Source organism: Globicephala melas, chromosome 9 (assembly GCF_963455315.2).
Source record: "Globicephala melas chromosome 9, mGloMel1.2, whole genome shotgun sequence".
Lineage (NCBI taxonomy): Eukaryota > Metazoa > Chordata > Mammalia > Artiodactyla > Delphinidae > Globicephala > Globicephala melas.
Window position 1 is genome coordinate 19,964,181 of NC_083322.1, and position 27,332 is coordinate 19,991,512.

Below are 27,332 nucleotides of genomic sequence, written 5' to 3' on the forward strand. Positions count from 1 at the left end.
GATGGCATCTGGTTCTTTACAGAGAGTATCAGTCAAGATAAGTTAGGTTGTGCTGCAGTAACAAACAAACTCCCAAATCTCAAATCCAACATGGCTCAGCAGTGTCTGTAATTTAACCAGTTGAGGGTTCCTGGATGACCATCCATGACACCACATTTCAACATGAGGCCTCAGGCTTTTGGGGGGCAAGAGAAGGGAGGACATGGAGAATCATAGCTCCTGATGCTCCCAAGCAGAAGTGAGCCATTTTTTGGATACACAAGTCACATAGCCACTCCTACCTTCAAGGGCTGGGGGGCTGCCATCCTCCTGTGTGTGTGTGAAGGGGAACTGGAAATACTGGTGAGCAGCAGCAATGCCCACCACAGACATCACACTATGAGAAGGCTGATGGGTGAACAGGGAGTCTGCAAAGTGGGCGTGCACCCTAGGAGGTGCACACGATGATCCACTGGGTGAAGGAAGAACATAGTGGAGCTTCCAGTTATATTTATCCTTTATGCTCTCCTTTTTAAATGTCTGTTTGTTGAGTATGTCTGTTATACCTCTTAGAACGAGTATGTCTGTTTATAAGGTGCATGATGTGTATGTGGTGGTACGTGATTATAATTTATGACTAAATAACTATGCGCACACTGGAGGTGGGTGCTCAGAAATGCTTTATGGATGGGCGAGCAATCGAAAACATTCGGCGACTACTGGACTAGAAGATAGGACCCAAAGACCCTTAGGCTGTGAGTACCAGAGGCTCTTGGAAAATGGGGCCTGGAGCCCTTAACCCCAAAGTGACTCGGTTTCCTTGGCTGTGACAGTTCAATTATGATTATCTTTTCAGAAGCTTCTAGGATTGATACCCAAAAGGTCCTTAAAGAACAGAGGCTGAGGCAGGGTAGAATTAGATTGAATACCTTTTCACCTCTCTTGCCGGTAGCCAGCAAATGCAAAAACAGCCGCAGTGCTTTGCAGAAGGACTGCAGAGAGGCAGTGTGCATTCATGACGAGCGGGATGCACAGTGCCTGAGGTGGGTGCGCTGGGTGTGTGGTGGTGATTGGTGTCGGGTAGAGAGTGCTGCCTACGTCGGGAGAGCCGGGGAAAAAAATTCCAGGGGACTCCACACGTTAGCTGCCATCGCTTTCCCTGGAGAGGCTGAAAATCTTTGAGAGGTTCACTCTAGGGGGAAAGTGTTACTGGATAAGTCTGGCTGATGGAGACAGAGAGAGAGCGAAAGAGAGAAAATAAATGCATGTATGTGTGTGCGTTTGTATGTGTGCGCATGTGTGTGTACATGTGTGCATGTGTGTTCTGTGTGTGTTTGCTCACGTGTGCGTGTTTATATATCTGTTAGTTTTTCTTCCTCTGGTTAAAATAGGGTACCCCAGCTCTGGGACATGAAAAGAAGGAAGAAAGACCACGGTGGGCGAGATTGGCACAGGGAATAAGGGGCAGGTGCCAGTGGGAGAGGTGTGGAGAGAAAGCATCAGAAGACAGATCTGAAAGTAAACAGCAGAAATGACTATCTGTTACAGCCAAAGCTGGCAGCAGACCAGGAGATGAAAGCCTGTAATCCGGACGCCTCAGGAGACTTTTGAGATCAGGGTATCCCTGGCAGCCTGCCGGTGGACAGGAGCAGCCCCAGCCCCTGAGTCTCACACAGCCGGGGGCACAGGCTGTCCCATGTCTCCACATGCCCAGCAGGGGCAGGGAGGCTGAGAACTTGGTGTCTGTGCATAATGTTGCATCACTTCCCCTTGGATAACTGCTTCCCCTCCCATCCCCCTCCCACCTGTGGGAAGGACACCAGCAATTTTCCAATCGTCCAAGGTCAAACCCTCAGCCGTCTCCCCAACACCCACTTCTCATTCAATCTGTTGTCGATCCTGGCAATTTCACCTCCCACGTGGATCCCCTTCACTTCCCCCCTGTGCCTTCTCCCCAGGTCAGGAGGGGAAAAAAAAAACCCCAAAACATTACATGTTCTAAAACTCTGTACTAATAGTATTTCTCAGGACTTCTAAAGCTTTAGTTGCATGGAACAGAAACCAGCATTCTACAGGAGAAGAAAGGGAGAGGAAGAGAGAGATTTTAGTTTGGGAGTAAGGGACACGCTGAGGGCAGGATTTCAGGGGAGTCTCAGAAGAGTCTTGAAGCTAGAACCTGAAAGCCAGTGGGACCCAGGCGCCCTTCTCATAGCCGCTTGACTCAGTCTCTCCCTGCACATCTGCTTCTCTCTTCTCTCTGCAGCTTGCTTTTCTCTGCTGCTCAGCTTGTGGTGGGAGGTACCTGCCCGCATCTCCCCAGTGTTTACATCTCCTCCATTCAAGAGGTCAGAATGAACTAACTAGTCTCAGATTCCCTTGGAAATTTCTTATTAGCCAAGTCGGGCCAGTTGCCTCTGTCCCATAAGTGTGGCCAGGCAGACGGGTCATTATGTACAGTCGTGGCTGCATACCTGTACAGTCACAGGGCCATACCTGTGACCTCCAGTCTCGCCTTGGTGCTGTCCCTGTGGGTCTCACATTTATAACCTCTGCCTTTGACCATGTTCCCGCAGTCTTCTCTACCTCCCACTTTCAGGCTTATCTTGGTAACTCACGTTATGAAAACCCTAGTATTAAATATTCCCGTTCGAACTTCACACTCTGTCTGCCACATCCTGTTATCTTCCCTGGGTGTGTCTGCCCAAGCCTGCCCCACCTGAGTGCACTAGACCTGTCCGATACTGTGGCCTCTGGCTACCCATCACTACTGAGCACTTGAAATGCGGCCAGTCCAAATTGAGATGTGCAGTAAATGTCAAAGACACTTACTAAGGAAAAAAGTAATGTGAAATATCTCATCAATAATCATTCATATTGATCATATCTCAGAACGGTAATATTTTGGATATACTGAGTTAGATAAAATATAATATTAAAATTAATGTCACCTGTTTCTTTTCACTTTTTAAATATGGTTACTAGAAAATTTAATATTACCTATGTGACTCACATGTCATTTCTGCTGGACAGCGCTGGGCTAAATCACAGTCTCGGGAAAGGCCTGGGCTTTCTCACTCGCTGCCTTTATTCAAGTTGTTTCTCCCTCCAGGAAGGTTTTTCCATCTTCCACTACCCAACTCCTACCCATCCTGCAAAACCTTCCTCCAGTGCTGCCCTGTGAAGCTCCATGTCTACAGATACTTCTATCTGTAGCTATTTACCTTCAGAACTGTTGAACTTTTTCTTTCTTTTAGTTTTACTTTTTTGTATTTTAAAATACACTTTGGGCACATTTAACTTCCATTATAATCACTAGTCTGTGTGCCTTATCTCCTATATTCTGTTGTAGGTCCTTGTGGCCATGCTTCATTTATTTGTCTATTCCAGGTATACACACTCAACAAATGCCTGTAACTGACTGGAAATACGAAGTCTGTGAAAGAAAATCACTCTTGCTACAGATCGGTTATTGTGAGCTCAGGTGAGGCTTTGGTCCTGGTCTGTGTTCCATTTCTCCCCATCACTCCCTCCCCCACTCCCTAAGGCACCTCCGTTACCATCTTCATTCAGTCGCTCGTTTAGTCATCACATATTTAATGGCACTTTACTGCGCCAGGTGCTGGTAAGCACAGGTGAATAAAGAGACATGGTCCCTGCCTTAATGGAAGTTCCAGTCTAATGGGAGAGTGATAAAAGTGAACAAGAATGCACTTATGAGCTGTGATATGGGGGATTCAGAAGAGGAACCAGGCAGTGGGGAGGGCAGGTTGACTTTGATTTGTGGTCAGTTTAAGGCAATGACGTTTAAGCAGAGGAGTCAGCTGTGCCCAGAGCAGCAGGATGGGGAGGGAGCCCAGGCAGAGGGAATGTGGTGGCGGCAGACTCAGGGTCAGAGGAGAGAGCTGCCTGAGGCCAAGGGACAATACCTCCACAGTTCCAAGCTCTGGACAAGGGACATCACCTCCACAGTTCCAAGCTCTGGATGGCAAGAGGAATCACTGGTAGGTCGGTTTCCTCTCTGTGTTCTGAGTTTACTCTTTAGAGCACTGTGAGCTTCATAGGGTGCACTTGACTCTTAAAATCTCTCAAGCTTTTCAACAAAGCATAAAGGTTAATTCCATTTCTTCTCATAGTGTTACCCCTAGGTGAACAGGGTTCAAATTCATACTCTTTCTGTATGGAAGTCATGCCTATCATCTCATTTTAATGCCCCTCCCTTTTTTTTTAAGCTTGAAACAACATAATCTTTAGTCTTGTCAGGTGCATTGAATGATGCACATATTCCTTATTTCTCTCTTTGTTGAAGACAGAGTTTAATGCCCTTTTGATATACTTCGGTGGTTCTCACCCAGGGGTGAGTTTGTCCCCCTGGGGAATCTAGTGATGTTTTGGAGACATTTTTGGTTATCATGACTGCTGAGGGTGGCGGTGGTGCTGTTGGCATCTAGTGAGTAGAGGACAGGGATGCTGCCAACATCTTTTAATACACAGGACGCCTCCCATAACAAAGAGTTTCTGGCTCAAAATGTCAAGAATGCTGAGGCTGAGATATTCTAATGTAAATATAGGCAAGATAGACATATTCTTTTGAGAGAGGGACAGCTGAGTCTATGGCCGAGGCTGCCAGTTGCCACCTCATATTCAGTGTTCCCTCTGTCCTTAGCAGAAGAAGCCCATTTTTTCCAAGATCACAATGCACCCAGCTAAAGGGCACTATTTCCCAGTGTCCCATGAAGTTAGGTGTGGCCATTATTCAAGCTGTTTCTCCCTCCAGGAAGGTTTTTCCCTTCAGGAAAAACCACCTCCTCCAGGGTGGCACCCTGGGTTGTTTAAGGAGTTCCCCACATTTGAGTGTATGTTATCCTGTGGGCTCAGTGCAGTAGCCCTTCTTGTCCTCTGATCCCTCACATGAGATGCTCAGAAGTAGTGAGTGAGCAGGGACTGAGGGATGGGCATGGGGCCGGCCCTACGTTGTCACTTTTGAAGTCTGCAGTTCTGTGCCAAAGTTTGGATTTGGAAGTGCTGAGACATGCTTGCCAAAGGCTGGAGTTTTGATGTGGGGTGGAGAAATAGATGTTACTTTGAGGGGGAGAAAAACACCTTTCATTTCTTTAGGGAAAGATGATAAGTGATGCAACTTTGTGGTTTCTCACTTTGGATCTTCTGGAGAGCAGATGTTCCTTGAGGAATGGCTGGTCCAGAGGCGACGTACTTAAGTTCGCAAACACCACACATTCAGATGTTAGACATTTCAGTGTTGCTAAAGAAAACCACCAAATTAAACAGCCAACTTTCCCTCTTCGTTTTGTCAAAGAGACTTTTTAAAGTGAACTTGGCTGCTGGCGGAGAAAGGCTCATTTGACAGTCTCCAAGATGGGGGATGAGGTGACCGTGTGACTGAGGCGGGGGGAGAAGCAACAGGAGGAGGTGAGGGTGAGGGAGGTGCCTGGACGCACAGAGATGCCTCGTGCCCTTGTGGGGCGGGCAGGGAACCGCTCCCATGGGCCATGCGTACCCTTGCTCGCCTGCCTCTCAAGTGGCAAACCTCTGCTCTTCCAAGAGGTGGTATCATCACACTGAAGGGGAAAACCTCCCCTTTGCCATGTGGGTGGTTATCTCCCAAAAGATCCAAAAGGGAGGGAGAAAGTGGCAGGAGAAGACAGCCTTAGGTAAATGCATGGAAAGTATTGCTTCGGAGGAGAATGAATGATGCCGGGGTTTAAATGGTGTGCTTTGGGCTGGGTAACCTGCTTCCCTTAGCTTGCGACCCTCATCATTTCTGCCCACTTTAGTTTTTAAGACATGGTGGGGGCTGGATGTTGGGAGAGGCGGTTGCAGAGAGCAGGGAAGTGGAGCCTCGAGCAGCTGGATCTATCCTAGCCATGGCATGAATACGATGAAACGCAGCCTTTTATTTTTAGCGGGGGTGGCGAGGCAGGGGGAATCTTTGATGCGGGGATTGAAGAGCTGCTTCTGGAGGATGAGAATGAGAAGGTTGGGACAGTCCCTCCAAACGCCCACCCGAAGCACCAGAAGTAGCAGCAGCAGGGGCAGGCCTGCCACACAAACAGCAAAGCACTTCTTCCTCTTCCTGGGGGCTCCAGATACCCGTGTCCTGGAGGAGAAACTGAGGCCCAGAGAGTTGCAGTGGCTGGTCTCCAAGTGCCCAGCAATTCCCTGGGAGGAGCAGGGCCGGCCCGGGTCCCCTGGCATCTAATCTAAGGGTTTTGTCTGTGTGATTGCTTCGGCTTCATAATATCACTTTCTTCTGTGGTACTTGGATGTGTTCCATAAATGCTCTGCCATGTGAAGCTCTTTCTTAAAATAGGAAAAGGATAAGCTCATCTGAAGGGATGGAAGGACCTTGTGAAGAGAACTGGGCATAATTACAAGTCACCCGGGTTTCACTAGTTCAAGCAGGCAGATGGTGGATAGAACCGAAGCCAGACAATTTGCACTTTACCAAATTAGCACCCGTCTGTTAGTCTGCAGAAATGGGGAAAAAAATGGGCATCTCTCTTTTCACCATATAAGGTAAATAAAAGCCAGTGCTCACAGAGTGTTGGTGCTACAGGATGCAGAGGCAGTGTTACCCAAGCTGCCCCTCTATCAGCCGCGAGTTCCTCACTTCCACTGTGAGTGGGAGGCAGCCCAGAGTGATGGAAAGAACTCAGACTGTGGAGTCAGACAGCCATGGGTTCAAATCCCAGCTCTGGTACTTACCATAGCTAGTGTGGCCTTGGGTAGCTTAACCCCAGAGAGGCTGTTGTTTGCTCACCTATAAAATAAGAATAATACCTATTAATTCAATTAAGTAAATGAAAGTAAAATGAGCAGTGCAGAGTAGGCCTTCTATAGTCATAGCCCGTTAGTGATGGCCTCCAACCACACTCCGCCCCCAGCTAGTCTTCACCTATATATGACAATGGACACAAGGCTAGTGGCCGAGGGGACCAGGAAGTGTGTCTGGACCAGAGTAGATTCCCTCTCACTCCAAGACACACCCACAAACCACATGCCCTGACCTGGCACCGGGGAGACTGACCCTGCCCTCAAGGAATTCAGAGTCTAGGAGGGAAGAGAAGTATTCAAGCAAATAATGATGATAGACCTTTAAAAATGCTATAATCTAAGTGGGATGAATCCTACCTGGCATGAGGAGGAAGGTGTCAGGAGAGGACACTCATGTGGACACGGAGCCAGACCATTGGAAGGCTGGGGCTTTCGTCAGGTAACCAAGGGGGCAGAAGGGACAACATGTGAGCAAGGCTTTGGGCTGTGGCTGTGCCTGGCTCTCCTGGGGAGCAGTGAGCCCTGCAGGGTGATAAGTGCCAGGCCACCCCAGGGTGTTGGATGTGAGCTGCTGAGTGAGGCCCCATCCCACCCTGAACATGGGCCTGAGATAAGGCGGGGGGCGGGGGGTCTTTAGTCAGTGGAGTAAGTGACACCTTCGGGTTTGCCTTTGGAAGATGAGTTTGCCTGGGCTGGGGAGGGTGGACCGTGAGAGCAAGAGTGGAGGCAGGGAGGCTAGTTTGGGGATTATTGCAGGAGCCTGGAGGGCCAGAGCCAAGGCAGCGGCAGAGGGACTGGGAGGAGAGAGACTGGCGGCCTTAGTGCTGAGTTGGACGTGGGGGGATGAGTGACGGGAGGCTGAGAATGATTCCCTATTGTTTTCTTGGGTAATTAGAATTTGGGGCCAACTTTCTCTATGACACTTAACTTACAATGCTTGCATTTATTTTTCTCCTTTGCCCTTCGACTGGGTGTTCCTTGAGTGCAGACATTTTCCTGTTCATTCCAACTGTACCCCTCATGCTAATATGGAATAGAAGCCCAATGCTGCTGAATGAATGAATGGATGAATGAATGAATGAATGACCTCTTCACTCTGCCTTGTACTGCACACCTCTGTGGGGGAGAGCATGTGCCAAACTGGCTTATTACAGCTCCCGGCCTGGGGTCTCACAGATGCCTGTCATACCCCGTGGGATGATGATGGTGATGACGCCATTTTGCTCACCTTCCCCTTTCCAGACATAATGCTTCCGAGCTTCCCTGGGAAACGCAGGAGGCCTAATTAATCATGTGAGCAAAGTGTCCTGATTGGAACCTCGTGGCTGGAAGAAACCACAGGCTCAGGGGACATTTCCATTATAGAGTGATCACTGCTCTCTTAGCTTGCAAGGGGTCCCGTTAAGGCTCTTCTATGAAAGGAAGATAAAACTCCAACCCCCTAGCCTGGTTATCACACTTTGGAACTATCCACCTCTCCATCTATAACATTTTCCCTTGATTCCTTATCTGCTCAATATAGATTTGCAGCTGCTGCTCTGCTGCGCTCTGTGCTGCTGCTGGCTGGGTAGGGGAGCTCCCAGGTGAAGCAGGAAGAGATGAAGGCTTGGTGGAGGAGGGAAAGGTGGAGAGAGGCCGCTTCACCCTAGACAACTGGAACCACCTGAGCAATATCCCCAGCATTTTAAGCTGTGATACATCTTATAAGCTCGAAGGGCACGTCTCCTGTGGGCATGCGCAGGTCAACCTCTGCGAACTGGCATGCTTGGAGCACAGCTTTTCTGGTTAACTGAGGATTATAAAAAATCCTGTTTTGGTTAGCCTTCTTAAACTCTTTTTCAGAGACTTCGGTCCATTTTCCTTCCTTAAGCTGTTTGAGCACGGCACACTGTTTACTCTTGATTTCGTGATTCAGAACACACTCAGGATCAGTATTCAGAACCCTGCGCTGAAATGCCAATTTTTATTACGTGTAACCATGAGTGTGGGAGGCTCAGGGACTGGGTGAATCTCATTCTGGGACGCATTCTGGATTTTACTTGGCTAACTTCCAGACATCAGTTTGTTTCTTGCGATTGGGAAGACAGATAATTCTAAATGTATGAGGGTTCCAGTTGCTTTCTATCTTTTTGTTTAACATCTTTATTGGAGTATAATTGCTTTACAATGGTGTGTTAGTTTCTGCTTTGTAACAGAGTGAATCAGCTATACATGCACATATATCCCCATATCTCTTCCCTCTTGCGTCTCCCTCCCTCCCACCCTCCCTATCCCACCCCTCTAGGTGGTCACAAAGCACCGAGCTGATCTCCCTGTGCTATGCGGCTGCTTCCCACTAGCTATCTGTTTTACGTTTGGTAGTGTATATACGTCCATGCCACTTGTTGCTTTCTGGTTAATGAAAGTTTTACCACGTGTCAGAGACTCCCTATTTTTTTCCTCAGGCTAAAAGTGAGATGTGTCCCTGCCAAGTCAGGAGAATTTAGTATAAATTGTGTCCGGCCCTATTGTTAACTCCCTATGGGAGTTTGGATATACAGTGAGTTCTGCTATGATGCTTGTTTTGGAAATGCAAATTTGTTCCAATGCAGTTGATGTCTTAGGGAACAGTTTGAGCATGACACAAATTTCACATTTACCCGTGTGCCATTCAGCCTGCCAGAAACACTAGGCGGATCCAGAAAACTGCACACAGCTGAACTGGACAGCATAAGAATGTATGGAGTGCACACACATGCCCCGAACATCTACTGGCCACCTCAGTTCACCGCATCTTAGCATCTTGGAAGGCACGCCATCCACATCTGTTGTTACAACTCTCTGTTGACTTCATGTTATAATAACTCACAAGCTGTAAGCTTTCTGGTGCCCATTTCCGTAAGCAAACATCAGAACTTTTTCGGGGTAAAGTATCATAATTATTGTAGTATTTGTAGAGTTCTTAACCATTTTACACTTGTCAAACTGTGCTACCATTTTTATTAGATTCCTCTTCCTTTTTTTTTCATGTGTCCTTGATGAAGTATTTGAGTGTTCGGCCTCTCGCCTTATTTTTTCCGTAAGCCCTGTGGTTTTTATCGAGCAATTTTGCACATTGTGGTGGTTTCGCATATGTTACATTATAGCAAACCCAGCTGTAACTGGGGGGCTCTGAGCTTCACTCTAACCAGCTGGGAAAGGAAGATAGTGTTCATCTTGGAGAGGAGGGACCTTATTAGATATGTGAGTAATATTTGATCTCCTTACCACAGGCCACTTCCTTTGCTCACCAAAGATACATAACTTACAAGGAACATATCTAAAAGGTTGAGGATATCTCCCAGTTTACAGAAATGGAAAACTGAGCAAAACTGAAACATAGATCTATAAGGTGGTATCACTTCAACGTTACTTTCATGGTATCCAAAGTATAGAACACATGTCCTCCCAGTTATAGAATTACACATGAAATTACTTTGTGAAATGAAAGAAGTGTTCAGGGACATACAAGGAGCAGAACTGGCACGCACTGAGGCTTTCCTATGGAATAGACGCACTATGTACATCATCTCATTTAATCTTCATGCCACCCTGTTTCCATATTGAACCCCTGCCACGTATTGGGTGCTAATCCGGCCACGGGGTTGTATCAGTGGACAGAACCCATTGCTGCCCTCCAGGGGCTGAACTTGTAGTGGAGAGCCATAGACAGTAAGCCAACAAACCAACATACCCTTGGCCGTGGGGTGGTGAGTGCTATGGGGAAAGAGTGCGAGGAGAAGTATTCGGGGCAGGGGGAACAGAAGGGACATCTGAGGTGGCACAGCAGCACTGCCATCTTCATCCTACAGGTGAAGAAACTGAGCTAATAGAGAAAGAATGGCCAAGTGGCTCTGAGCCTTCAATAGGACAGTGGGGAGTTGAGGAGAGGGAGGAGAGGGTGGAATGTATTCCTGGTCTACAGGTAGAGGTAGAAAGTCCAGAGAGGACTGGGCTGGGTCTAATTTTACTTCAAAGTCTATTTTCTTTCTCTGCCTTGGAGCAGTTTCCACTGTTTAAGCTTGATCTTCCTGAAACATGGCTTCCTCGTGTTACCCAAGTCTTGTTCAAGGACCTGGGAGGTTTCTCTGATGATGCCTGTGTTAGTTTCCTAGGACTGTGTCTGGGAAAAACTCAGTGCATTTTTCTTGACTCTCACTGTTCACTTCTGACACCAGATGTGTGGGTTTTCCACACATCAGGCAATTCTCTGACACCGGCTGGGTGTCCCACAATTCAGTTCAGGTCTGACACTGTCTACCGGGAGTTAGCATCAGATCCTGCAAGTTAAGGGCTCAGTCCCACAAGTGACCCCACTTCAGATGCCAATCGCAAGTCCCAGCTGTCACTTATACTTCTGACCAACCCACTGTAAATCGGGGTTCCTATGACCCCCCTCCCGGGCTTCAGTAATTTGCTAGAATGGCTCACAGGGCTCAGTGAAACACACCTACCAGTTTATTATAAAGGACAAAATAAAAGATACAGATGAGCAGCTGGGTGAGGTACGGGGAAGGGACACAAAGCTTCTATACGCTCCTTGGGTGTGCCATTGCCCCAGCACCTCTGCGTGTTCAGCAATCCGAAAGCTCTCTATACCCCATCCCATTGGGATTCTTATGGAGGCTTCATCATGCAGGCAGCATGGGTTATGAACTCAGTCTCCAGCCCCTCTCCCCTTCCTGAGGGATGGGGAGTCAGGCTGAAAGTTCCAAGCTTCTAATCATGATTTGGTCTTTCTGGTGACCAGCCCCACATCCTCATGCTACCCAGGAGCCCACCTTCATTAGAACAAAAGACACTCTTATCACCTAGGAAATTCCAACAGATTTAGGAGCTCTGTGTCAGGAAGTGGGGTTAAAAACTAAACATTAGGGGCTTCCCTGGTGGCGCAGTGGTTGAGAGTCCGCCTGCCAATGCAGGGGACACGGGTTCGTGCCCCGGTCTGGGAAGATCCCACATGCCGCGGAGCGGCTGGGCCCGTGAGCCATGGCCGCTGAGCCTGCGCGTCCGGAGCCTGTGCTCGGCAACGGGAGGGGCCCCAACAGTGAGAGGCCCGCGTACCACAAAAAAACAAAGAACAAAAAACTAAACATTAGAACATAAGATGCTCCCAGTATTCCTGTAAGTTAGGAAATGACAAGGGTTTTAAGAGCTCTGTGCCAGGAACCAGGGCTAGAGATCAACATATATGTTTCTATCATTTCATAGGCTGATATAACAAAGCTTCACAAATGAGGTGGCTTAAAACTACAGAAATTTATTGTCTCACAGTTCTGGAGGACAGAAGTCAGAAATGAAGGTGTGAGCAGGGCCATGCTGCCCCTGAAGGCTTTAGAGGAGGATCCTCCCTGCGTCTTCCCACTGTCTGGTGGTGGCCAGCAGTCCCTGGTGTTCCTTGGCTTTTTGCAGCTGCATCTTTCCAGTCCCTGCCTCCGTCTTCACGTGGCATTCTTCCTGTGTGTCTCTCTGTGTTCCAATGTCCCTCCTCTTATAAGGACGCCAGTCATATTGGATTAGGGCCCACCCTAGTCAAGTATGACCTCATCTTAACTTGAGTATATCTGAAAAGATCCTATTTCCAAATAAGGTCAAACATTCCCAAGTACTGGGAGTTAGGACTTGGAGATATCTTTTTGGGGGGCTACAATTCAACTTATGAACAATGACCAAACCAAATCCTAACTCTCTGCCTGGCTTCCTGTGTCACCAGAATTGACCCAGATCTACCAACGTCACCTGCCTACTTCCTAAGAAGCCCACCATACACAGTCACACCTCTGGGCCTTTGACCTTTCCACCATCTATCATGTCCCCTACCCATTCTCCAGGGTCAAAGTGTAGTGCCTTATCCCCAGACCCTCTTTGATGATTCTGTCACCGTATCAGCCCACACTGAATTCCTTCTCTGAATTCCTGCAGCCATCGTTCAAACATAACATTATCTGTAGTACATTAAAAAAAAAAAAAATCAAAGGCTAGCTTGAAAATTCGAGTCTAGTGCGGTTAAGAGGTACAGTGCACAGACCTTGGGGACACAGTGTAGATTTGAATTTAGCTCTGCCACTTCCTAACTGTGTGACCTGGAATAAATTACTCCCCCTCTCTGTGCCTCAACTTCTTTGTCATTAAAATGTGGATAATAACAGTGCCAATCTCATGGATTGTCGTGGGAGTTAAATGAGATGATTCCTGTGGACTGCTCAGTGTGAGGACCTCACATTAGCTCTTTTTATCGTGAGCACGGGGAAGCTTGCCTTTGAAAAGTGCCTCTTTCTCGCTGGGTGCTGAGGCTGGGCTGCTGTCAACAAAGGAAGGGCCATCAAAGGCTGGGACAGGAGGGAAGTACGGGACCACACGGGCTGGGCCCCGGGAAGTCGCCATGGCCAGGCAGGGTGCAGGTGGGAGTGGGCAGAGTCTGATGTGAACAAGGTCATGCTCAGGGGGCAGGGATGAGAGATGTGGCCATCTGCACACGGACACAGAGGCAGGTCATGGTCCCTGCCCTTGTATGGAGAAACAGCTTAGCAAATGGACAGGTTATTGAATAATGATAAGTGTGGGTCAAAGTTGTTATAGAAAGAGATATAAATAGGGTGGGGCTCCCAGTAAATAATTATTTCAAGGCAGAGAGTGGGAGCATGGGGGAGAACCTGTGGCATCATTTGGCCAATTCTGTCCTTTTCTATAAGTTGGTATTTACTGCTTATTGGATAACAACTGTTTACCAGATTGTTAAGACTCTATTGCAGGTAACAAAAACCAGCCAAGCTAACTTAATAAGAAAAGAATTTTATCATGAGGTTGCAGAGGTGTGTGTTTCATGGAGCCCAAGGGCAGAGATGAGCTAGAGGCTGGGAATGGAGCGTTGCCTGCATTTCGTCTTTGTTCTCTGCTCTGTGTATGTGTCCATCGTCTCTGTTTCCGTTTGAAGACGAGCTTCTCTGGCTGTTCCAGGCTGCCTGGCAGAGCACCAGCTCCCCATCAGCTCCTGAGCTCGTGGGTGCTTGTATTCTTCTGTCTGTCTCAGTACCTATCCAATGCCACATTTGGGGGGAGGGACTTGTATTGAGCTGCCTTGGGTTAGGTGCCCACCCTGGACCACAGAGTGGCAGTGGAGTGAGGTATCCTAACACCCGTCCCTGGGACTGTGCCGACTGGAGACACACGGGGATTTCTCCAAAGAGGGCGGTGCACAGTGACGGACACAGCTGTGCAAGTAACCCACACAGAGCCTAATACAACCAGATAGTCTCCTGTGCACTTTATGTGTGTTATCTTTTACAGTATTTGTTGTTGTTGTTGTTGGGGGTAGGAGTTTATTAATTAATTTATTTATTTTTGCTGTGTTGCATCTTTGTTTCTGTGCGAGGGCTTTCTCTAGTTGTGGCAAGCGGGCCACTCTTCATCACGGTGCGCGGGCCTCTCATTATCGCGGCCTCTCTTGTTGTGGAGCACAGGCTCCAGACGCACAGGCTCCAGACGCGCAGGCTCAGTAGTTGTGGCTCACGGGCCTAGTTGCTCCACGGCGTATGGGATCCTCCCAGACCAGGGCTCGGACCCGTGTTCCCTGCATTGGCAGGCAGATTCTCAACCACTGCGCCACCAGGGAAGCCCCTATATGTGTTATCTTTTAAATCCTCATCACAACCTTGCAAACTATGCATTAACGTTCCCAAGATACTGGTGTAGAAACTGAGGCTCAGAGTGATCATGTAATTTGCTCAAAGTCATCAATAATATGTAATGGATGCAGGGTTTTAATTTAGATCTGTGTGAAACTAAGGCTCAAAGGTAAGTGATCTGCCCAAGGCCAGAATTAGTTGGTAGCCAAAGATGAACTCAGTGGTGTCATATAGTCTAAAAAATACAAAACCCAACCCAAGGGAAACGTACAGACACCAGCCTCGCAGCTGGGAGTCTAGTGAACTTGATGCCAGTTGGCTACCCCATCTCCCAAGTCCTAGTGTGGGCTCTGCCCTCCTACATGCTGTAGGAGCTGGGCCCTAGGGTGTGGGGCCTCTCCTGGAGCAGAGGCTATGCTTTCAGCAGGGACTTCCCTACCCAAGATGTTTACCTACAAGGTTGAATCCTGGCAGGTGGTCACGGAGCTGGTGTATATTGGGGCTGGGCTCCCCCACTTCTTCCTGCAGCCAAAGCTGGTACCAGAATCCTCTTAGGGGAGGTCAGTGAAGCTTCTGCTCAGAGACCAGACACAATCACTGTCTGGATTGTCTGCAACTCAAGGCTGCAGAGTAGCTGGGCAGAAGTGATTTACAGAGGAATAATTCCCGACAAGGGATTCTGGTGACCTTATAAACCAAGAGACTGAAACTGCTTGGCTTCTCTCTTCCCAGGGTGGAATTAATTCCACCTAACTCACTGCAGTCCATTTGAATTTTGGTTTTTCAAGAAAGAGAATACAGATCCCAGTGGTCTGTGCTGTTTCTTTGAGACATTTAAAGTACCAATTGCATTGGTGTGGGAACTACTTGAAAGAAGAGTGAAACCAGAAAACTGGCTATGAGAAGAATAAAAACATGGCATAAAAAGAAAGGAAAAAAATGAAATTTTATTTCAAGGCTAACAGCTCTTTTCTGGGTAGTTGTGGGATTTTTTTTTTCTAGTTTTGACTGATTGACTCTAAGTGGTTGATGGGCTTCTGTATCAGGAATTTGGGGTTACGGTAAAGGGAGAGATTCTCTTACTTTCTCCATGTTTCTTTTGGTTTGTAGAATTGTACCAACACTCCCTGATAGTATCAGGAAGAAGCTTCTATCTACCTCTCACCAACTCCTCCAAGGGTGGAGGGAGATGCCACTGACAGGTGAGATGGTGAGAGTCTGACATTTTTTGTCCACGTGTCCCCATGGGGCAGGATCTGTATCAGAGACTGATTCCCATGTCTCTGGTCTCTCTTGGACTCTCTTCCACTGTCTTTCATGATAACCATCCTGGTGCTGGGTACATGTCTCCTCTGCCTATTCTGCCTCCTCAACGCCCCCTCCCCCCTGCCTAGTGCGCACGCCAAGGTTGGGGCTTGGGAAGAAAGGGTAGGAAACTTGTCTTCGTCTTGGGTCTAAACCGTGTCCTCTACTTTTGCCAGTAGAAAACCCCCAATATTTTTATTCCTATTTAACTCCTGTTTCACTCTATATCTCAGCTGATTATGAAGGCAGAGGAGAGAGGGTTATGATCAAGTGGTCACGTCCTCAAAGGACAATAGTCCACTCACAGTCAGTGCCCTAACTACTAACCATATTAGTGACCCAGATGGTAAGTACTCTTTTCATGAGGAGTGCTAAATTGTGTCTAGAACAATCAGCTAGGGAAGGGTCGGCTTTCTGGAAAATGTCTGGGGCAAAGAGCAAGGAGGTTGGAGTTAGATGAACCTGGATTTGAATCCTGGTTCCTCCACTTATTAGCAGTTGAATTGGGGAAAGCTATTTTAAGTCTCTGACTCTAATATTCTGTAACTTTGTTCCATAACTTTATTAGGGGGCATAGTAAAGCCCATTTCGAAGTGTCATGGTGATGATTAACAATAATAGCCTAGAAGCTGTTATTGAGAGCTTATCATGTGATGGGCACTGTTCTAAATACCTTGATTATATCAACCTTATGAGGTAAGAACTACTTTACCTCCCTTTTGCCTGAATCCCAGAGAAGTTAGTCACTCACGCAAGATCACATAGCTACTAATTATGCTTAACCATTGCACTATATTGCCTTTTACCTGAACAAGAGATTCAGTGAGAGATGTATGTGAAAGTACCTGCTACAGTGCCTGGCACATAGAGAGCACTCTTAGTAAATAATATGTCTTCTTTTCCTCTTTGCTGGTGAGATGTGTGAGTCAGAGGCTGCCCTCCATCCAGCTCACTTTTGAGAGCATGAAGCCATCCTAAGTCTTTTGAACTTCCCTCTTCCCCGTCAATCCCCAAGGGCAGAGTTCAGCTAAGACTTTGGATTCTTTGCCCTGCATACCCAGGCCATGGTGTCCAGGAGCTATAACCCCTTCTCTGAACCTAGAGCCGTCTGTTTCTTTTCTGTAGAATTCTGGGATCGATCCAGGGCTGATGTTGACGGTGGCCATTGATAATGATGCCACTTAAGAGAGAACCCTCCAAGAATCCCCTCGTCACCACAAGGAGACCATATAGACATAACGAAGTTGGCAGTGAGACAGAGGCGACATGGCCATTTGATTTTATAGATTACAGAGCATGTAGGTGTCACCCATGAAGCTTGCTCTGGAGTGTGCAAAGCCATGCTGAGTGTGCACCCCAAACCACAACTCATGGAGAAACACACAGAGCAGCACTCTGAGAGTCAAGGTCATTTGCCATGTAGAGGGGACAAGGCTTTCATATTTTGATTTAGTTGTGTTTAACCTTCCTGAAGGGGACTGGGAACCTGATTACCCAGTAAGCCAGGGAGTCAAGCCTGAGAAAAATCATACCAGAGTCTGAGAAATGGAGGTTTAACTGGAGTTTACCCAGGGAATCACTAGGGCAGAAAATTATTGGGAGTTCATGTGAGAAACCCTAGATTCTTCTGTGATTAGGACCTTTGGAACCAGCCCTCTTCTAATTGATTTAGTTTAGAAGAGTACATTTCACCAGAAAATTGAGATCTGAGTGAGAATGAGAGGTGAGTCTAATTCTCAGCTCCCCCATTGCTTTTCCCAGGTGGGAAATGGGGATTTTATCATCACCGTCTTTCTGAGGTCTTCGTTGCGTGAGGAGAGACGTGCTTTAGAAAAGGACTGACATGTACCCACTGAATCAGTTACTAATCTAATTCTGTTCTAATTAGTTAATACGTTCAGCTACATGTGACAGAACTCCCCCTCCCCCCTCCCCCAAGAAAAGGCCCCAAACAGCGTCTTAAACAAGATAGGAGTTCTCTCTCTTGTAAAGGAGTCCAAAAGCATTCATCTGGGGCCGCCACAGAAGCTTCCTGGTATGAGGAGGCCAGACACTTTATCTTGTTCCTCTGTCTTGTGGGCTTCTGTTCCCAAGGTCGCCTCCTGATCCATTATAGCTCCTTGAACGGCAGCCATTGTATCCATGTTCCAGAAAGCACAGGGAAAGAGAAAGATACATCTCCTCCCTTGAAGTACACTTCCTCAAGTTGTACCCGCCATTTTCACTTATATCCCATCGGCCAGAATGTAATCACTTGGTCTTTATTCCAGATGGTTCTGTGCTTAGCTAAAATTAGGGGTTCTATCACTAAAGAAGAAGAGAATAGAGGATCACTAAAGTCACTAACGGTTGTCTTTTCTTTTTTTAAATTAGAAAACTCAGTTAGATGACCTCCAGAGGTTCCTTTAGGGAGGAGTATATTTCTTTATATTAACAATTCCCTCAGTAGATATTCTCTCAATACTTACTGAGGCCTCCCATGTGCTAGGTGATGTCGTAGGTGCTTTCAGGACTGTGAAGATGGATAAGACATATTATCTGATCTCAAGGTATTTACAGTTCATTCAATTATTCAGTAAACATTTGATAAAAAGCTTCTGTGTACTAAGTATGTGCTCACCTCTGGAGATGTAAAGCAAAAAAGCAGTAAGCCACTAACCCAAAGAAACAAGAATAAATGAAATAATAAATATAAAAGAAGAAGTTAGAAATTGAGAACAAAAAAATAGAAAAGATTAACAAAATCAAAAGCCAATTCTTTGACATCATTAGTTCAATAGTTAGACCTCTGAAAAGACTGATCAAGACAAAAGAGAGAAAATACAAACAAATAAAATGTGGAATGAAAAGACAAATAACTACAGACAAAGCAGAGATTAGAATAATAAGCAAATTATGAATAGATGTAATAATGTAATGGATACATTTTTAGGAGCTATAAATGCCAAAATTGGTACAAGAAAAAAATTAGAGAACCTACTTAGAACATAAGTATTAAAAAAATTGGAATGATAACCAAAGACCTCTTATCCCCTCAAAATCCAGGCTCAGATAGTTTTAAAGTTTCATCCCATCAAACTTACAAAGAACAGTGAATGTCTACCACACAGATGAATATATATATGTATATTATTCTAGAAAACAACATGAAGCCTATGACATTACATATTTATGTAAATAAAAATTCCATGTACATAAAAATATACAAATTTTATAAGAATGCATAAAAACAAAAGAACTTCATTAACTTCACTAGAATGGTAGTCAATGATCAAGGTAACAGCATTGGGAAAGGGGAATTAAGAGAATACGTAAGTACAAGAATGAATGAATGAATGGAGAGAGGCCATACAGGAATGAATGTGTCATGAGCTAGGAGTATGGTTGATTCAATTCTCTGACCTAAGATCTAGTAGAATAGAAAAGAAAAAAGATGATCAAATTATGGTCATTAGGGCTTACAGTTGAGTAGAAGGAGATAGACATATTTCATTTGAAAAGTGGAATAAAGTGATTAAGATATTTTGGAACAATTCTGCTCATGGTAGAGTGGGGATACAAACCATGGTGTTGTAACTTCTACCTGGGTGGGAGCTGGGGAGGTGAGATTGTAGCAGCTCAATGGCACACCAGAGGAAGAGACAGGCATGGCATAAATAATGTAATTCAAAGAATAATGGAGGAAAAATTAAAAGTGAATGTTAAAAATAAATCCAATGGGAACGCAAAGGCAAGGGGTGATAATCCTGTATAAGGAATAGAAGAAGGTGTCTTGATACCTGAGCTGAGCCCACAGAACTGTGCAAATGACTCAGGCAGTCTGCCAGTCTAGGGTTGCATCTAGCTTCAGAAGCGGATTCTTATGTTGGCTCCAGACTCTCCATGGAGCCCAGATTAAAACTCTGCACAATCATATACCACACATAATTAGTGTGACCTGAGAACCTATCAAACAATTAGTAATAAAACATCAACTCTGACTCTGCTTCCTCAACTACGAAGTAAATCCCTTTAAACCAGGTCCCAGTGCTTTTTTTTTTTTTTTTTTTTTTGGCATTTAGATTCTGCCTCTAAATTTGCAGATGCAATAGGATGATTTATCATGGAAAATTGTTGCATGATCATCAAAAAGTAATGAAAGTTGTCACAGCCTCTCTTCTTAATGGTATTTCTCACTGACCTCCTTCCCCCTACCCTGAAAATGAGCTCTAGGGGTCTAGCATGGAGCCAGCCTGGGGATCTGATGCTGTTTAATTCAGGCAGGCAGTCAACCATGAACACGTTTTTTTTTTTTTTTTTTTCAGAAGTAAAGACAACTTCTGTAACTTTTTAATTAAAAAGCTTAAAAGCCCTTAATTAAAGAGACATAAATCACCGAGAAACCTTTAAATCTTTGTAATCTTTTGTGGCACTGCTTGTTTGTTTCCAGCTGTGTCCAGGGACCTCCGAGGCAATAGGGTGTGGAGAAGGGAGAGCACTGCTGTGCAGTGGTCCTGGAGCAGTGGCTTGGCAGGACTGAGTGGCAGTGCCATGGTGGAGATGCTGGTGTGGAGCCTGCCCTTGGTGGAAAGAGAGATCAGGGGACTGTAGAACAGGACCATCCAGCCTTGTTTCCATCTTAGCTTAAATTCACAATCAGAGTTTTTGGTAGGTCAAGATGGCGGCCGCCTCTAGGGGATAGAGGGACAAGTCACACAACACCAGGAGGAAACAGACAGTGTGAGAACGGAAAACATTTCATTTTTGAGCCCAGGATCCTCAAAAAGTCAGTGTCATGAAAGGAAGGAATTAGAGGACTCTGCTGAATTAAAGGAGACTCAAAAGACACAACAGGCAAATGCAGCGTGTGAACTTTGATTGGATCCTGATTAGAAACCAGCAAAACTGAAAGACGTTCCTTAGGGTGATGGAAAAAATTGAATGTAGACTTGATATTTGATAATATCATGGAATTATTATTAATTTTATTATGTGTGATAATGGTATGGCAGTTAAGTAAGATAATGTTTTATTCCCAAGAGAGATACGCTGAAGTATCTAGAAGTGACATTTCACGATGCCTACGAATGTGCCTGAGGGATAATGACTGTTGGGCAGAGAGTGGAGGGTATCTGTGTGTTCACTTCAGTAATTTTTAAACTGTTCATGTATGTATGAAACAATTTTGTAACAAAACTTGCAGGAAGAAAGAACGGCAGCCTCTGTTTCTTTGTCTCTTGGAGATCTCCCTCTGCGTGGGAGTCACAGATCTACTGATGCAGGAGCAGAGTCAGGTCGGGCGAGCGGAGCTGGGCAAGTCTTCCTCTCTGCTGTGACGTGGAGTCTGGATGTTGTGAATGCACCCCGTTTTTCCAGGTTTTAAAATACCATAGGCTTCAGGAAGGAGGTAGCTCTTTGGATCTTCAACTGTGGCACTTAACGGTTTGTCTACTGGATCTGAGGATTCAAACCCAAGTGGCACAGTGGCTCCCATTTGCATGGAGGTTTCAGTCTAGCCTGGGAGACAGATAGTCGGTCAGTCCCCACAGCATCATGACGTCACGTAGAGCCTTCTAACGTGTGTGCGATCAGGTCTGGCATGGTGCCTGGTACCCCCAAATATTTGTGACATCATGATCTTTCTTCCTCTGTTTAAAGATAGAAACAAAGACATCATATACATCTCAAAGGGTTATATATTGTTCTATGAGGCGTGGGACATGGCCTCTGGATACTGGGGATTGACGTAGGGAGAAGAGGGAGTGGTAGGTCACAGAACCTTCCGACTGGCTGGATCAGGGTCTAGAATGGGACGGAGTCTCCAGGATCCAAGCCCAGCAAAGATGTATGTGTCTGAGTGGACATGTCACTGGACTAGACCAAGAAATCTGCAAACTGGATGAAGTCGCCTCATTTTCCTAGGGCTCAGTGGCTGATAAAGCAGGGCGGGTGTGTGTGGAATGGAGACTGGCATGGGGCCAATTAAGGCACTAGCTTATCCACACAGCTAGAGAAAAAAAATGCCCCTGGAACATCCTTTCCAAAAATTTGAACACTGCTTTGTCCAAACTTAAAAGGGCTTTAATTTAGAGAGCGCTGGAGGGGGTTTGGAGATCACCTGGCCTCTTAGTTTTCAAAGGATGCTGCCAAGAACTCCTAGGACTCTGAGGAAGTTCAAACTCAAGTCAAGACTCAGTTTGAAAGTCACAAACCAGATCCAACCCACTCCCCTTACAGAAGCTGAGTGCATTAGCTTCCTAGGGCTGCTGTAACAAAGTACCACAAACTGTGTGGCTTAACAGAGATTCATTGTCTCACAGTTCTGGAGGCTAGAAGTCTGAGATCAAGGTGTCGGCAGGGCCAGGCTCCCTCTGAAGGCACTAGAGAAAGATCTATTCCAGGCTTCTCTCTTAGCTTCTAGTAGTTCCTTGGCTTGTGGCAACATAACTCCAGTTATGGAGAGCATGGCATTTTCCCCATGTGTCTGTGTCCAAATTTCGCCTTTGTATAAATTATTATGCATTAGGGGCCCACTCTACTCCAGTGTGATCTCATTTTAATGAATTACACCTGCAATGACCGTATTTTCAATTAAGATCAATTCTGAGGTACGGGTGGTTAGGATTTTAACTTACGTATTTTGGCAGGGGCATAATTCAACCCATAAGAGTGAGCTAGAGGGAAGTGGACTTGCCTCAGCTCAAACAGATCTGTCTTAGCACCCAAGCCTAGGTCTGGGACTCTAATTCATCCTTAAGAGCTCTTTTCATTACTGCAAGCTGTCTCCTACTTGACGTCAGACTAAACAAGGGGTCCCAAGCATGTTTTTCTCAGCCCTAGTAAAGGAGTCACTTGCCAGTTTGGGGGTGCCCATCATTCCACCTCTTTTCATGAGCACCTGATCTCCCCCTTGGAGAGTTTCCTATTGTGTGGTACTTCCTTGGAAGATAGTATGTGTATCCCATTCTCCGATCTGAAAGGGCGGACCCTCCTTCTATCTCCAGGTAGCCAGATAGACACACGCCTTAGACTCAGCCCGTCAGACCCATTCTCCTGGGCCTTGTCCCCTGAGTAAGTGATGCCATGACGCAGAGGCCGCAGCAACACTCCAACTAGCCTGTTCCTGTAGGCTGGCCTCGCCGGGCCTCTTCCTGGTCATCCTCCAGGAGCCCCTGGTGTCCCACTCCTATGAGTCCCTGATATTCTTCCTGTAAGCCCCCTGTTTGTGTAAGAGAAGCAGAATCCACTTCTGTTACTTACAAAAATAAGCTCTGGATGTCACGGGTTCCTTAGAGAGGTGTCGCTAAATTCATTTTAATCTTAGAATGAATCAGGACACATCATGAGACCCCAAAGAGGACAGATTACCATTATATGGAGTTATTTGTTTTTTGGACCCAGGTCCGAGCTGGGACGTCAGACCCATGCTCTGTGAGCGTCACTAATGCCACTCGAGGGGAGCAGGGGTGAGCAGGAAGGAGGCGACCACCAGCCGCTGCCACTTGCTAATCTATATTCGTAACAGCCCCCGTTGCATGTCAGTTATGTGGTAAACAGCTTCACCAGGCAGATCACAGGGCCCAACAATTTTATCTTATTTAAAATTGAGCCTAAACAAAACAGATAAGCGCCATATCATCTCCACGAATTAATCCACATACAGTTTATCTTCTGAGAGGTTAGCCACGGTTTCATTTACGTCACTGTAAACACATGTTGGGTGGGTGGCTCTTACTAATTTAATTTGCTTCCAAATGTGTGTGTATGTGGGACCTCCCCTAAACCAAATAATTTGGAATAATAGCAGAAAGGGAGTGAAGTAATATATGTGGCAAATCAAGGCCTTGGGTTTTTGTGTTTTGTTTTGTTTTTGTTTTTTTAACTCTGAAGGAAAAAAAGGGGACATGCAGGGGGTTTATTTTTGATTAAATGCCTTAGCCTTGCTTTGGTATTTATCTTCCCGTGGCAGCCCCTGATCCAGCCACAATGTGTAATTCCATTAGCATTATCTCTCCATTCATTTGAGAGGGCCTTCAGCCTGGACAGCGGCAGCATAAAGGACTACAGTGTTCAGGGGGCTTACTGCTTATTTCTTCAGCAAGTTTATTCCTTTATCGGCAGCTCGTTTAAAGGAAGCTAAAGGGGAGCCGGTCAAATCGTTAAGTGAGAGCTTAGCGTGGGTTTTTAAAGGCAAACCCAGAAGCTTAGAGGGGAAGAAAAGGTTAAATTAAATAAACAAACAATGCCTGCACTGCCAGCAGAACTGATGGCCACAGATAATATTTAAGGACCTCGTATTTATAAAGGAGGCTTTATCTTTGTACTTTTAATGAGAAAAGTGATTTCAATCGGCTGTCACGACTCCTGGGTGTATTCTAGCTGAACCACTCAGTGACCTTGTGACTTTATTTCTCTACCCATGCCCACCGCAGAGGTGATGTTCAGGGCAGGAAAGAGATGTTCTTCCTAAAGTGCCCGGAGTCCCTGCAAAGAAAGATGAGGGTGGATGAAAAGGAGATACGGGCATTTCTCATTCGTCCATGCTAATGGGAGGCAGGGTTCACAGGGAGAGAGGAATTGCACAGAATATTCGCAAACCCCATTTGAGTTTTAATTGTCCCCTCCCACAGGGGCCTTTTCCTTTTCCTTCCCCTGCAGGCAGGTCTCATCCCCTGGCTGGCTTGGCTTCCCCTCCTCCTTGCCTTTGTTCACCCCTTCACAGAAGTGCCCACCTGGCCAAAGAGAAGATGCCAGGGGTTGGGGAAGCTACACGATAATGGCTCCTGGGAGCCGCTGGCGTGGTGCGTGGCTTGTAATCCTGTTTTCTGGGAGAGGGATTTGAGGTGGCAGAAGAATACATGATGTGCAGCATTTTGAGAGCGGAGTTGGGAGGGACTGTCACAGATGCCTGCTCGTGCCAGTAAAAATCGCAATCCCACTGCATCTGAAAGGCAGCTTGGCCACCAGCCTTCTCTGAAGGCTCCATACATGCCCAGTCCTGTGCTAAGTACCTTATACGCATTGTGTACTTTAAAGAAGTGTTTCCAAACTGTTTATTTTAAAACGCTGGAGGCTTATCAGTAAGTTTTTTGAGTGGTCCCAACATATGTACATTTATTGTAGTGTAGTATGTATATTATATGCATATATTATGATATTATATTCATATATTATGATATTATGATATATTATGATATATTCATATATTATGTATATTATATTCATATATCCATATATTATGATATATTATATTCATATTATTTATATAGTATGATATTTATATATTATGCACTATTATATAATATATAACAGTATATATTGATATGCTTAAGGGCTGAGAAGAATAAATAGAAATGGAAATTACTCTAATACTTTCTCCCTGCATCCCCATAGAGTCTTGGGAACACGCTAAGTACTTAACAACCCACTCTGACAATTTCTGTTCCTCACAGCCTGCCTGACAGGTAGGTGCTGTTGTCACTTCCATTTTATAGCTGAAGGAACTCTGGCTGAAATTGGTTTGGGAAATATTCCCAGAGGGGGGATTGTAACCCATGTCTTCTGATTCCAGATCTTGGGGTCTTTCCATTACTCTATACTCCCTCCTTCTCCCCTCTTACCCTGACAAGGGACCCCAGTGAATGGCCCTGCGTTCCTATGACCCGCTATTCCCTCCTTCGTCTGTTCCAAGGCTCTCCACGTTGATCCAATCTGCAGGGGGTGACTCTTGGGATCTCGATTAGTCCAAATCAGTGTTAGTAATCCTGTTCTTTGCCAGACACTCATTTCACAACCTCCCTTGCAGCTTGGAGTGGCTATGTGACCCAGTTCTTGCCAGTCAGGTATATGGAAGCATTCTGAAATGCTCTACTTGCTGTTAGAAGGGAGAGCAACACCAGAAGAGCTTTCTGGCACTGCTTCTTTGCCTTTCTTTGGGGCTTAAGTTAAGTCTAAGGGCAAAAATGCGACTTGCCAAGGATGAGACACAGATGAAATAGAAAGAGGCTGGATCCTTGGTAACCTCAGGGGGTCCCTGCACTAGACCAGGAACCACCTAACTCCAGGCTACTCATGTGAGATGTTAAATGTCTTTTAAGCAGCTGGATGCGTATGCTGTTCTGTTTGCTCGTGTGTTTCTAAGGGCTTTTGCTCCATTTCTTTCCCTTGCAAAGTTCTGCCCACACTGACTCTCGCATGGTTCCCAAAGCTTGCCTTCTTTGGAAGTGAGGATTATTCTTCCTCTACATTCCACCTCAGGGCCCCTGTACTGACTCCTTCCTCTCCCCACGTCTTCCCCTGGCTGGTTGCTTCTTGTCTTTCAAGCCTCAGCTCAGAGGTTACCACCTGAGAGAAACCTTTCCTCACCTCACAGCACCATATTCTCTTATTATTCATAGAAAAAACCACTACCTGAAATTACCCTGTTCATTCATTTAACTGGTTCATTCTTGCCTTCATCCGCAGTGCACACTGTACAAGATCAGGGACCTACTGTCCTGGGCTCTATCTTATTCCCAGCACTAGAACTTGGCACCTAGGAGGAACTAGGAATATATTCATATAAGAAATGAATCAGAGAAAGAATGTATAGGGAGCTCCTTTTTATCTGTTAAATTGGGTGCTGTCTGATTCATAAATCACTGAATAAAGCCAATAAGATCTTCAACATTAAAAAAAAAAAATGAATGGATATGAACTACCTGCCCATGTGAGTCCTTGGTTTTATTCCCTGGGGGAATTGTTCAGTATTTATGAAACAGGGATATTAAAAGGTAAGGTGATCAGCACGTCTATGCAAGTGCTAGGTAAATATTGTACCATCATCAAATGTCTATAATTTAAAATTCTGACATTGAAGAACATACACTTATTTTTTCTTTCACCTGCATCCTTTGCAACCCGTCTTGCTTGCTGACCCTTATTGTTCATTCCTACCCTCCCCCTGCCCATGCCTCAAATGTAGCTTCTTACTCCAAATCCTTCTGATTAGAACGTATATTAATGTTGTTATTATTTCTCACTGAGATGAGCCTTATTTTAAAAATATTATAACAGCAGAGGCACTATTAATAAGAAAATGAATAGTTATAATTTCAATGTGGTGTTCTGATCAGAATCAAGAAGAATTGCTTTCTGAATTGACACTCTCTTCCTAATTCCCCTGTTACTTGGCGAATACTTACATCTTAGCATCGATAACATATTCCTGCACTGATTTGCTTACTATGTTGTCTCCCATTCACCTGAAAACCCCTAAGGTAGGGACTATGCCTGAAGCAGCTTTGATCCGTAGCGCAGTGACATAGGGCAGGCACTTCATAAATGTTTATTGAATGGATGATCCTAAACACGATATGAGCTGCAGAGTATCCCCTTGGCCTATTTCACTCTACAGTCAACATGAAATCTTACAGAACCTTTACAGTCTCATGAAAACCTGTGATATCTGGCTTTGGTCTTTGGATGAAATCCTTATCATTGTCACCATCATTATCACTCACTCCTTTCTTTCTTAAGATATATTCTCTCTTACTGTAGCTTTATGCCTGATTAAGCATGACGAATCAGGAAGGGAAATTATGACCAGGCCCGAAAGGCGCTGATGAAATCACTGGAGCAGAAGCGATAGGATGC

General features: G+C 45.7%; 1 protein-coding gene across 2 annotated transcripts in view; it reads left to right on the forward strand.

The window, feature by feature from the left end:
• The window catches only part of PLXNA4 (plexin A4), a 608,317-nt gene that overhangs the window by 120,371 nt on the left and 460,614 nt on the right, over positions 1–27,332 (forward strand). The window contains exon 2 of one of the 2 annotated variants that reach the window (XM_060305299.1): positions 3,367–3,460. The exons of the other annotated variant lie outside the window; for it this stretch is intronic. The gene's annotated coding sequence lies outside the window, so the exon portion shown is untranslated. The remainder of the gene's footprint in view (positions 1–3,366; positions 3,461–27,332) is intronic. 2 annotated transcript variants of the gene reach the window in all.